General features: G+C 36.0%; 1 long non-coding RNA gene across 1 annotated transcript in view; it reads left to right on the top strand.

The window, feature by feature from the left end:
• LOC147577545 (uncharacterized) overlaps positions 1–12,550 on the top strand; it is a 523,754-nt gene that overhangs the window by 441,954 nt on the left and 69,250 nt on the right. The gene's annotated exons all lie outside the window — the stretch shown is intronic.

Below are 12,550 nucleotides of genomic sequence, written 5' to 3'. Positions count from 1 at the left end.
TAAACTGCTATAGGTAAGCCAAAGTGTGGATATATATTCATGACTTGGGGTGAAATTGTACAAACAGAACAAGATCAGCCAAGAGAAACAATGATGGACAGAAGCAATTGTTGAAGAATCCCAGCTGGTCAGAATTGAGAGATGACAAGCAACAGCCTAGATGTATAAGTGCAGCCCACATTGTGGAGACCTCAGAAACAACAGAAATGGGGTCTGAACTTCCTGTATTCATGAGAATGGGACTTGGATTATAGTTAAATGGTAACAAATAAGCATAGAAGACTGGGAAATTTGGGGTATATGCAAATGTGGTTTAAAGACATTGCTTATGGATATTTGTTACAGGTCCTCAGTGTAGTTCAAGAGTGGTTCTTGTCTCATATTTCAGTGCTTACTTTGTACACTTTCAAAAAATTACTGCTACGTGTTCATGTGCATTAGTATTTTTTCCCTAACCAGATTATAAACTCCTTGAAAAAATAGGGATTAATTCTTATACATAAAGCTTATCTCTCATTGTACCGAACATGATAATCAATATTATGGTGCTCAGCATATGTTTATTGAATGACACTTTATTGTACAGTTCTTTTTTAGGACTATATGGCCTATGGCTTCAAATGATTCTCATCACCTGAAATAAGATCTTAAATATATTTTACATCTCTGTTCTTATGATAATGTGATCTTTTCACTTACGATGGGTTTGCTTTTTTTCTTTTCATTACCATCCTCACTTAACTTTGAATGTCTGGCCCCCTCAGTAACACTTGAATTTCAAGATTCCTTATAAAGAACAACAAGATAACTGAACTGAATTCTTCTCTTATGCTAAAATAAAATCAACAATGAATTCATATCTCAAATCTATGCTCATGTTTTGGGCATAATTCATGAATACTTAAGTCCACATGTCCTGTGGCTATCCAGAGATTTATGCAAACATGAAGTACAAACATGTTTTAAAGTTTTGAGCAGACCTGTGACCAGCTCACACATCTTAAGAAATCTTTTTTTTTCCTCCCAAAGGATCCTGTTCTCAAACTTTTAGAAGTTTAACTTATTTAAGTGTTCTCAAAGCTGTATAAATTACAATTGTTTCCTATGACTGCAAAAGCTTACCAATTAACAAGTGAATAAAATAATACACATCTGACCTCCTCTATGGGGTGGGAAGGATTGAGGAGAGGAGGAGAGGAAAAGAAAGCAACTGATTCCTCAGTCCCACACACACACAGTCCCCTCACTGACCACATTACTGAGTTTGATCAGAAATCCTGCCTGCAGCTCATGAGTTAAGAAAACAAACCACCCCAAGGATGGAAGTGTTATTTACTTTTCTAAACATTTTCAAGAATAACACAACCAGTACTTCCAATCAGGCTGGGCATCCTAGGTGGCTCCATCATAGTTTTGAATAGTGAGTTTCCAGGATTGGTAGCAGAGAAAGTCCTTCTTAATAAAAAATTAAAAATGGAGGAGAGGGGGGAGATCAGGGGTTGGTTATTCCCTCTGCTTATGCACAGCACGTTCCCAGAGACTGTGCAGCTGACGCACAGCAGACTTTTAGTTTTTGTTCAGGTCTGGTTTTGATCTGCAGTGTTCAGGGATAAGCAATTCCTTTCAAGTTATTTGCAAACCTTGTCAAAGTCTGATTGCAGCATGACATTGATGACAGACTGATTATTACTTGTCTCAAAAAGCAGTGTAAGAACATATTGGCTTTCATGCCAACATCCAGCTTGTCATTAGCGTACCGTGCAAATGGCAGTGGTTTTATGCCGGAATCCTGGAAGCCGAGGCAAAAGGAGGAGTCTCTGTTTCTATTGGTTCTGGAAAGATTTCAATGAAATTTTAGGGACAGTTTTTGTTAAGTGAAATTCCTTAGACGAGCGGTCTAGCTTTGAAGTGCCGTTGGTTATCTTAAGAGACATTTGTTCCAATAGGCTAGACAGAAAAAAAATAAAGAACATATATAAAGTAATATTAAAATACAAACAACTTGTTTTCATAAAGCAGATCTCCTAAAGCTTAGAAGTGAATTCTGTTGCAAAGCTGTGCTTACTTGGAAGTGCAAAGTACTAAGCTTTGGTAACGTCTCAATAAATTAAGTCAGATCCAACCAGATGAATAAATTATCTACTGGGGGTGTGAGTTTGGCCTTGCGGTAGGTACTTTCCTTTCTGAAACCTCAGAAGCACACTCGCCTTAGGGAAGCATATGTGTTCTGAATCCTTTCCAGGAATGAAGAACTCTCTAATTTCAATTTTATTCAGGAGTCATGAAAGCTCCCTACAGGCCTCCTTCATACTGAGGGAAAAGTTACTTGCTGGCGGCTAACTGGTAGTATCAGAAATCCTGATCTTGTGTTGCCTCCTCACGCATGTTCCTTTTACTATTTCTTGCTTCTCTTGGTAGAAAGGTAAAGCGATAATCTCATTAGGCTACAGCTGTTCATTCACAGAAGGAACAGCCACCTCAATATCTTTATTTTTTTAAATTTTTTTTATAATTTTATTTATTATTTTTTTTAACGTTTATTTTTGGGACAGAGAGAGACAGAGCATGAATGGGGGAGGGTCAGAGAGAGGGAGACACAGAATCTGAAACAGGCTCCGGGCTCTGAGGGGTCAGCACAGAGCCTGACGCGGGGCTCGAACTCACGGACTGCGAGACCATGACCTGAGCCGAAGTCAGCTGCTTAACCGACTGAGCCACCCAGGCGCCCCAACCTCAATATCTTTAAAAAAAATTTAGCCCTATAATGAGATAACTTGCTGAAGTTCATTGGAACTTTTAACTGAAAAGCAGTATGTGTACGTGAAAAATTTTAAGTTAAATGTGTAGAACGGTATTTGATGAAAGAAAAATATATCCCGAGAGCGAATCACTGATATGTACATGTATATGTTTATTGTCCCCTGATTTTTACATAAGTTTAAGTAGAACTCAACACAGTATTCTTACCTATGTTTTATTCTCCTCACAGTATCAGGAGCCATGGAGATAGGACTTTAGGTAGTCCTGTATTCCTATCTTACTTGGGATGGTGAGGTTCCAGACATGACTGGAGTTGACATTTGATTGATGTAAATCTGATACATTTGTTTATGAATATGCTTGAGCTGGTCCATGTTGGTTCACAGTTTGCTAAAAGAGATAAAAGTAATCATTACAAGAATAAGAAAAACTAGAACCCTGATACATTTGAAATGGTGTGTGGTGGTTAATTCTAGGACAGACGGAAAAAGAACACTCTACTCTCACCCTGAGCAGGACCTCAGCTGGCCTTTCTATAACCCAAAATGATCATCACCTTTCTCATCTTGCTCAGTTACCATCATCCTCAGAAGGAAATCTTGCAGGACGTGGGAGCTCACATTTCTGACTTGGAGATTGTAGCTGAACCTCTAGCTATATGCAATTGGCTTCATGCAGTTAAAACCTCATTTCCTTTATCTAAATAAAAATATCCAATATATTTTGCCCGTTGGAATCTATCAACCACCTCACCTTTGTAATAATCATTCAAGTGCTGTGCTTTTAAACCTTTCCCTCCCTAATCAAGGTTATAAAACAGAAGCTTCCAGTTCAAAATGGCAGACTCAGTATACAAATCTAACTTCCCTACATTCCTAAATCTCAATAAAATGAGAAATAAATATTCAAAAATCATAAATATATTTTAGAATCTGAAAATAAAAAAATCAGAACCCAGAACTAGATTCTTTCTGAAATTAGAATTATGTGGTTTTATGTTATGAATATGATAGTTAAATTTATGTGTCAACTTGGCTGGGCCACAAGGTGCCCAGATATTTGGTAAAACGTTATTCTGAGTGTTTGTGTTTTTGGATGAGATTAGCATTTAAATTGGTGGATTCTGAATAATGCAGATTGCCCTCCATAATGTGGGCTTTATCCAATCAGTTGAAGGCCTAAATAGAACAAAAAGACCAGCCTCCCCAACACAAGAGATAATTCTACAGCAAGGGACCTTTCAACTTAAACTGGAACATTGAGTCTCCTGGATCTCCACCTACTGGCCCACTGGGCAGATTTTGGATTTGCCAGCCTCCATGCTGGCTTATTATGAATTCCTTATAATAAATCTCTTTCTCTATATATACACACCTCCTGTTGGTTCTGTTAAACTGGAGAAACTTGGCTAATACAATGGACTCTATTAGGCAGAGTTAATAGCCATCTTAAACACACACAGTGTTAGGTACATTGACAATAAGAGTTGTTTTTCCTTTAAAGTTAGGAACTTGTTTAAGTATCGAGTTGGCAGGTAGAGAATAAGAATGGGCAGTGACACCAAAGTCCAGATATGATAATCAAAGTGATAGATTAAAATCATGCTTATAGTCTAGCTGACAAAGTCAACTGTGTTTGTATGTGTCTGTGTGTGTCTGTGTTATATCTTATCTGTCTATTATCATCTATATAAACAGCTCATATCTGAAAGCTTACTGTGCCAGGCACTGTATTGAATACATTACATAGATTATCCCATTTAATTCTCACAACTACCCTATAAAGTAAGTACTATTATTATGTTTATTTAACATATAAAGGTAAATTTTAACATAGTGAATTAAAAATTTAATATAATGAATAATGTTTCTAGGCTTACATAGCTACTATGATCTGAGATTTCTGACACCGTTACCTGGAATTATTGGTCAAAAATACACAACTAGTAAATCATGGAGCTGAAATTAGATTTCAGCTAATTTGAAGTCAAGAGACTTCAGAGACTTCAGAGACTATGCTGTTAGTCACCATGCTCTGTGAAGAATGGAGCCAGCATATCTTTAATAGCAAACCCTGATTAGGACATTACCAGGAAAGAAAATATGAGCCAAATTTTCTCATAGACATGTTCACAAAGAATTCTAAGTGAAATATTAGTAAATTGAATCCATATATGTATATTAAAAAACCTAGTAAATAATAATGTAGTGTGGCTTACCAGAAGGTTGTGAGGTTGGTTTTTAATACTCAAAAATCAATAGTATACTTCACAATATTAACCCTATAAAGGAGAAAAACAATATGGCCTTTTTTTTATCTTACTTTTTAAAAAAAATAAGTTTATGTATTTATTTTGAGAGAGAGAGAGGAAGAGAGAGAGAATCCCAAGCAGGCTCCATGCTGTCAGTGCAGACCTGGTCACGAGTCTCGAACTCATAAACTGTAAGATCATGACCTGAGATGAAATCAAGAGTCAGATGCTTAACCAACTGAGCCTCCCAGGTGCCCTGAACGTGATCATCTTAATACATATACAAAAAGCATTTGATAAAATTCCATACCCAGTCATGAAAAAACTCCTAAGCGAATTAGAAGTAGAACAGAATTTCATTAATCTAATAAAATATATCCAGAAAAGAACTTATAGTCAGTATGTTAGTTTGTAGTAAGTATTATTATCTTTTCCCCAGGGGTGGAAAGTGACAATGGTCGCCATTTCTAATTTTATTCAGTATGGTACTAGAGCCAATGCAATAAAGCAACAAAACAGGTGTGCCTGGGTGGCTCAGTTGGTTAAACATCCTGGCTCCTGATTTTGGCTCAGGTCATGATCTCAGGGTTTTGATATCAAGCCCTGCCCACTTCAAGCTGGGTCTGGAGCCTGAGATTCTTCCTTCGTCTCTCCCCAACTCATGCGCATGTGTGCACACAGTCTTCCTCTCTCTCTCTCTCTCTCTAAAAAAAGAAAGTAAAAATAAAAAAAATAAAGCAACAAAGCAAATTAAAGTGATAGAGATTGAAGAAAACTTTAAACTGTCATTATATGAAAATGATATGGATATGTACTTAGTTCAAGAGTTCAAAAGAATGTACAAAAATGATTAGAATGATGTCACTTTAATAATTCACTGGATATAAAATCAATACACAAAATATAATTGCATTTCTATAAATTAGCAGCAAATATTAAGAAAGAAATTAATAAATGCCATTTATAATAGCACAAATAAAATCCCCAGATACTTAGAGTTCTAATGAAAAACATTCAAGTTCTCTGCATTATAAACAACAAAAAAGAGTGCCAAGAAAAATGTTTTAAAATCCAATAAATAGATGGATAGAACATGTTCTTGCATTGAAGAGCTCAGTATTAAAATGTAAGTTCTGCCAAAATTAATATACATATTCAGTGTTCTCTCAATAAAAACAACAGAAGGGTATTTTTTTTCCCCTTGGTTTTATTTGTTTGTTTTTTGTGGAGGAGGGGTAATTGTCCTGCTAATTCTAAAATATGTATGGAAATGCAGAGGACCTAGAATAGCACGGCAATCTTTTTTTTTTTTTTAATATTTAATATGAGAGAGAGTACATGCATGAAGGGGAGGAGCAGAGAGAGAGGGAGAGAAGAGAATCCCAAATAGGCTCCATGCTGTCAGCACAGAGCCTACCATGGGGCTTGAACCCATGAACCGTGAGATTGTGACCTGAGCCGAAATCAAGAGTTGGTGGCTTAACAGACTGAGCTACTGAGGTGCCCTGCAAGGCAATCTTTAAAGGAGAACAGATGTCTGCATTGTACTGACAGAGATCCAGTCTTATTATAAAAGTGAAGTAAAACAATGTGGATTGAACGGTATTGATGTAGAAATAAACAGGCCAATAGAAAGAGTAGGATATCCAAAACCTGACTCGACTCACACATATGGTCACTGTGACCACTGATTTATCAGAAAGATGCCATAGTGTTGAATGCAGAAAAGATGGTGGTTTTAATAAGTTACTGAGTCAAATGAATATCAATTTGAGAAATAAGTTGGTCTGTACTTCACACCATTCACAAAATTGAATTAACAATGGAATTTAGACATAAATATGCAAGGCCAAAAAAAGACACTTCTAGAAGAAATTATAGGAGAATGCTTTCATGAGGTTGTGGTAGGAAGATTTCTTAACTGGGATAAAAATAATTGGCTATCAAAGAAAAGATTAATAAGTTGAAATGCATTTAAATGAGTTAATTCTCTTCATTAAATGATAGTAGTAAGAGTATAAAAAAATCATATTATCAAATAAGAGAGGATGATTGTATGTATTATATATATATCTTATATAAGTTTTATAATTTATATTTTATATATAATTTATATTTTATATATTTTATATTATACATTATTTATATTTTATAATTTATAAGTTATATGTATATATAATTTATATTTTATAATTTATAAGTTATATGTATATATAATTTATACTTTATAATTTATAAGTTATAATGTATAACTACATGTAAATAATTATATCAGTATATATGTAAAATCAAAGGACTTCTATACAAGATATATAAAGAATGCCAACAACTCAGAAAAAAAAAATTTTTCAGTTTATTTATTTATTTTGAGAGTGAGCACAATCAGGGGAGGGGCAGAGAAAGAATCCCAGGCTCTGCAGTCAGTTCAGAGCTGGATACAAGGCTTGAACTCATAAACTGTGAGATCATGACCTAAGCTGAAATCAAGAGTTGGACACTCAACCGACTGAGCCACCCACGCACCCCAAGAAAAAGATTTTAATGAGCAAAATGCTTGAATAATCACTTAACCAGAGAGGATATCCAGATGGCCACTAGGCATATAAAAAGTTCAGAATCATTAGTCCTCAACTAAATATTTTTATAACCTCAATACAATAACACTACACCAGTCCAGGGAGAAGGACTAACATTTTAAAAGGCTAAAAATAGCAAGTGTTAGGGAAGATATGAATCAAGTAGAATTCTCAAACACTATACAAATTAATACCCCAATTGATAATTGCTTTGTTGGAAAATTGTTTGGTAGTATTTACCAAAGCTAGATACACACATAATCAATTCCTCTCTGAGTTGTATACACAATAGAAATGAATGTTTCTGGCAACAAATAGCATGTACAGTAACATTCCCTAACTTTATTTATAGAAGTCCCAAACAGGAAACAACTCATTTATGCAGAATCAGAAAAATAAATAAATACATTAAGGTGTATTTATAAAATAAAATATTTAGCAGCAATGAATAATAATTACAGTGAACACCGACCGATACTATAGAAGAAAGAAATTGCTTGATAGGGGTGGGAGGGTCAGTAAGAAGTATGTGTGTATTGTTTCATAAGGAACATTTAAAATTATAAAACATATTTCATATTTGAGCTTACTGAATATGAATTAAAAGCTGCAGGACTCCCATTTTGCTAATGTTGATGTATATACAGCAGGACAGCCACCAGAAATATCGCAGAGCCAAAACCTGTCCAAGTCAAGACTTCAAATAGGCCTCAGCTGAAAGTATTCTCACCTACTAGGCTTAATAAAGACCATTCTCTGGAACCTTACACAAACAAGCATATGCATTAGTCAGTGCATGAGATTCAGTGGAGAAGACTTGGCAGAAAGACAAAAAAGAGTCTCCAAACTTCTTTGGAAAGTGTTTTGCCACTTATCCTAAAGCTATAACTCTGCCAACTGGAGTCAGTGGGCTATTATAAATTTATATATGCATTTAATCTGCCTGGAGAATTTTTTTACTTATATGTATATCAACATTTCAAAACAACCTTTTAAGATACAGAATCTTCCAAGAGGAAGGTTCTTTATAAGTGAGAGGCAGCTTTCCTTCTGAGGGACAGCAATGACTAGTTTGTTTGAGTACAAAACTGACAGTTGGAAAAGTCTGAAATATAATTCTGGCTTTTCTACTTCCTTAGGTTCGCCATACAGAATAAACACGAACCTGTTAAACAAGCAGAATTTTGGAAGACGTACATACACATTTTAAAGAAGAGCTGGAAACTCTACTGTAATAGGGGTTAGGGAAATCCCTTGACCATTATTTGAGTGACCCTGTCTGATTAGATCTGGATGGAAACCATTGGCAAAATTAGCACACAGACTTCATGAGGCTTTGCAAAATGAAATGAGAATGAGATAATAGGATTCTGTAGAAAAAGTACACAGTTATGTGAAATTGTTTGGCCTTTATAATCTGAAAGGAAAGAAGTTTAAAGTTTTGCAAATGAGTGATTTTTTTAAGTTAATGGAAATTAATGGAAAAATTAATGAATAATGAAGTAATATTATAGCCTGAAAGAAAAGTCTTACAGAAATTCATTTTGTTGCATTATGGAGGAGGCATCTTAGCCTTTTCTAAGTCTCCTCTATACATAGTGTTCCCTATCAGGATATAGCTGTTAGCCTTAGGCACCTCAGAGATGGTAATCACTAATTGCTGGTTGATGTACATTACGCAAATAGTATATATAGTTATTTATGGGGAATATTTGCCGTCTTTTTAGTTTAATTTGCTGTAAGGGGACAAAGTTCACCATAGAGTATGAGAAAAGTTACCTCAAATTGAATCTGATGGAAAATGGAAATAAAACAAAGGGATCAGTGCTCTCAACAGGAAGTAGTTGGAGAATTGTGGGATCAAATAGAGGATATAGTAAGTAGGTAGAGGTGTCCGTAGAAGGATTCCAATACATAGGAGATCTTTTCTTTCAAATGGGCCTTCTAAATACTGGTTTAAGAATTGGTGGAATTATGAAATACATTAGTCAGTTTATGGGATTATTTGCTGGAGAATCAAGCTTCTCCAAAATGGAAGCCTAGTCTCTTCAGAGGTGATTACCAAATTCAAGTTTTAGCCAAATTCTTGGAGTAGACTAAGATATTGGAACAGAAAATGAAAAATAATTGACATGATCATGTGTGATTTTGGTAGTTTTAGGTCCATAATTTACAAAAGATATAGGTTAGTAACTAAGAAGTAATTTGTGGTGAGTTTCTCTGAGACTCCGGAAATGTCTTCTTCATCAAATTTTCACCCACTATTTTAGCAGTCATCGATTAATTCCATCATTATATATTTATTAGTTTGTAATCTACTGTAAAGAAAATATTCTTTCCTTCCTTCCTAATCTCCTTTTCTTCCTACCCTCCCCCACTTTCTCTTCTCTTTTTCTTTCCTTTCTGTCTCCTTTCCTTTCCTTTCCTTTCCTTCCCTTTCCTTTCCTTTCCTTTCCTTTCCTTTCCTTTCCTTTCCTTTCCTTTCCTTTCCTTCCTTTTCCTTTTCCTTTTCCCTTTCCTTTTTCCTTTCCTTTCCATTTTCTCTTTCTACTTCAGTATAAAACAGGTATTCTTATTTTCTTCAGTATGTTGATTATTTTGTATTTTGATTTTGGAGTGGGGCCATATTTGGCTGGTGGGAGCCCCTTTAAATGCTTTGTCTTTCTAATATATTTAGATCATTTTTGAGTACTTCCTCATTTTCTGGCCACAAAGGTGTCCTAAGAAACTTTCTCTTTTGTTAAGATGTCCTGGAATCCAGCCTGTCCTTGCCACTTTGCAAAAAAGGAGGTTAGTTTCTGTTTGGGTGTTGATTTGATGCTATGTCCCAGCCAGGAGAATCGTGAGTCCACCCCTTTTGTGATATGAAATAATTAACATTCAATCTGGTAGATTCCTTAAAGAATCTAGAAGGCTTTGATATCCTTTTTAATTTCTTTAAAAGATTCAGACTTGAGTTGCTTTATGTTCTTTTGGTCTTTGCTATGAGTGTCAAAGGTGGAGGCAGTTAGACAATCTTGTTTACAATGTACCAGATGACAATTAATTCATGGCTATCCAGTGGATTATTTTATTCAAGGTCACTTGAATTTAAGTTTAAAAATGGTCACATTGTTTGTCATTTAGGGTGCTAACAGGACACTGGATTCATCTTAGATGGTTCATATGAAAAGTTTTAAACAAAGAAATAACATATAGAGTTGTAGCAGGGATAAGAGAGCAAGCAAGAGTCTGTGAGGTAACCAAATACTAGCAATATGAGGGAGCTTTGGCCATTCAAAGGGCCAGAAGGACATTGGAAGGACACAGTTAAGGTGGGCCACGGGAGTGAACACCATGGAGAAAGACTGATGAAAACATTAGTTGTAGAGGGATACAGCCACTGCCTCACTTGTGGCAGGCATCAAAGAAAAGAGAAGAAGAGGGAGAGTAAATGCAGTTTTTTTCTCTTTTCCTACCCTCTTCTACTGCAGGTGATCTCAGTGGCCAAACCTAACTGAAGGTTATCCTGCAGGACATAAGCAATCACCTGTAGGAGCACTGTATTGGTAAGGGTTCTCCAGACAAACAGAACATGTATATGAATATATCTAATATATCTAATATATATCTAATATATATATATATATTAGAATCTATATATCATCTGTACCTATATCTATATCATCTATCTAGCTATATAGATAGATAGAAAGGGAGATAGGAGATTTATTGTGGGAATTGATTCTAATGGCTATGGAGACTGAGAGATCCTATGGTCTCCCATCTGCAAGCTGGAGACCCAGGAAAGCTGGTGGTATAATTCAATCCCCATCCAAAGGCCTGAGATTGGAATGGGGTGGGAGGCCTAATGGTATAAATCCTAGTCTGAGTCCAAACACCCAAGAACCAGGAGCACAGATGACCAAGGGCAGGAGATGATAGATACCTCCGCTCAGTTAGGGAGAGAGTGAATTCACCCTTCCTCTGCCTTTTTGTTCTATCTGAGTGCTCGATGGATTTGATGATGTCCACCTTCCATCTCAGTCCACCTGCTATACTCGGTCTACTGATTGAAATGCTAATCTCTTCTGGAAACATCCTCACAGACACATCCAGAAATAATGTTTTACCAGCTATTTGGACATCCCTTAACCCAGTCAAGATGATGCATAAAATTAACCAACGCAAGCACAATGAGGTCAGACAGGGGAGAGAAATGGGTTCTGTGGGCAAAGGAAGAAGAGACTGTGCTTGTACTCAGACACAGTCTTCTTCACCACCACCTGGGAACTCAGTGTGATTTATTCTGTGGCAAGGTTCTGGATGCTGAGTTTCCTATGCTTGATGCCTCAGAAATGCACTTTTAACTCAGTTCAAAAGATTCTGCCACACACAAGTGGTATCATATTTACTTTATTAAAAGGAGCTCGTACCTTTCTCCTGCTCCTAAAAAATCCAATTTGTTGTTCTACCGAGAGAAAGAATGTCAGGTGCATATGTGGATAAGGCATCCATAAACAAGTCTACATTCAGCTCACACAATCTAACCCTGTTAGAAGCTATCAGTTAAGGTATTTTCAGGGGGACTAAAGTTGATTATGAGAGAACAAAGAAGCAAAAGTCATACTGCATAATAAAAATGGAAATTAGTTTAAATTCTCAGCTCCATTTCCTGAGCCAATGAACATAAAGTTCATGTTCTGCACATCTGTTTGCTGAGATGGATCTACAGTTATGTTAGGGTAAACGAAAATACATCCCAAATAGGTTTCCAGGGTCATCCTCAAAACTGGAAACATACATCTCGGTCTCTCTGTGGGCAGATTTAGGGACATACTCTTTGAGGTTTTTGTGCAGGTTGTGATTTCCTCATTTTTACAAGAACTATAAAATTATAGTATTTTCCCATTGTATTTTCCCTTTTGAGCTTGGCAAGCATGCTGTATGGATCCGGTGCCAGTATTACATCCATGAGATACTT

Source organism: Puma concolor, chromosome C2, assembly GCF_028749965.1.
Source record: "Puma concolor isolate L17-30 chromosome C2, mPumCon1.1.hap2, whole genome shotgun sequence".
Lineage (NCBI taxonomy): Eukaryota > Metazoa > Chordata > Mammalia > Carnivora > Felidae > Puma > Puma concolor.
Note: the sequence above shows the minus strand (reverse complement) of the source record. Positions and strands in the feature narration are given on the sequence as shown.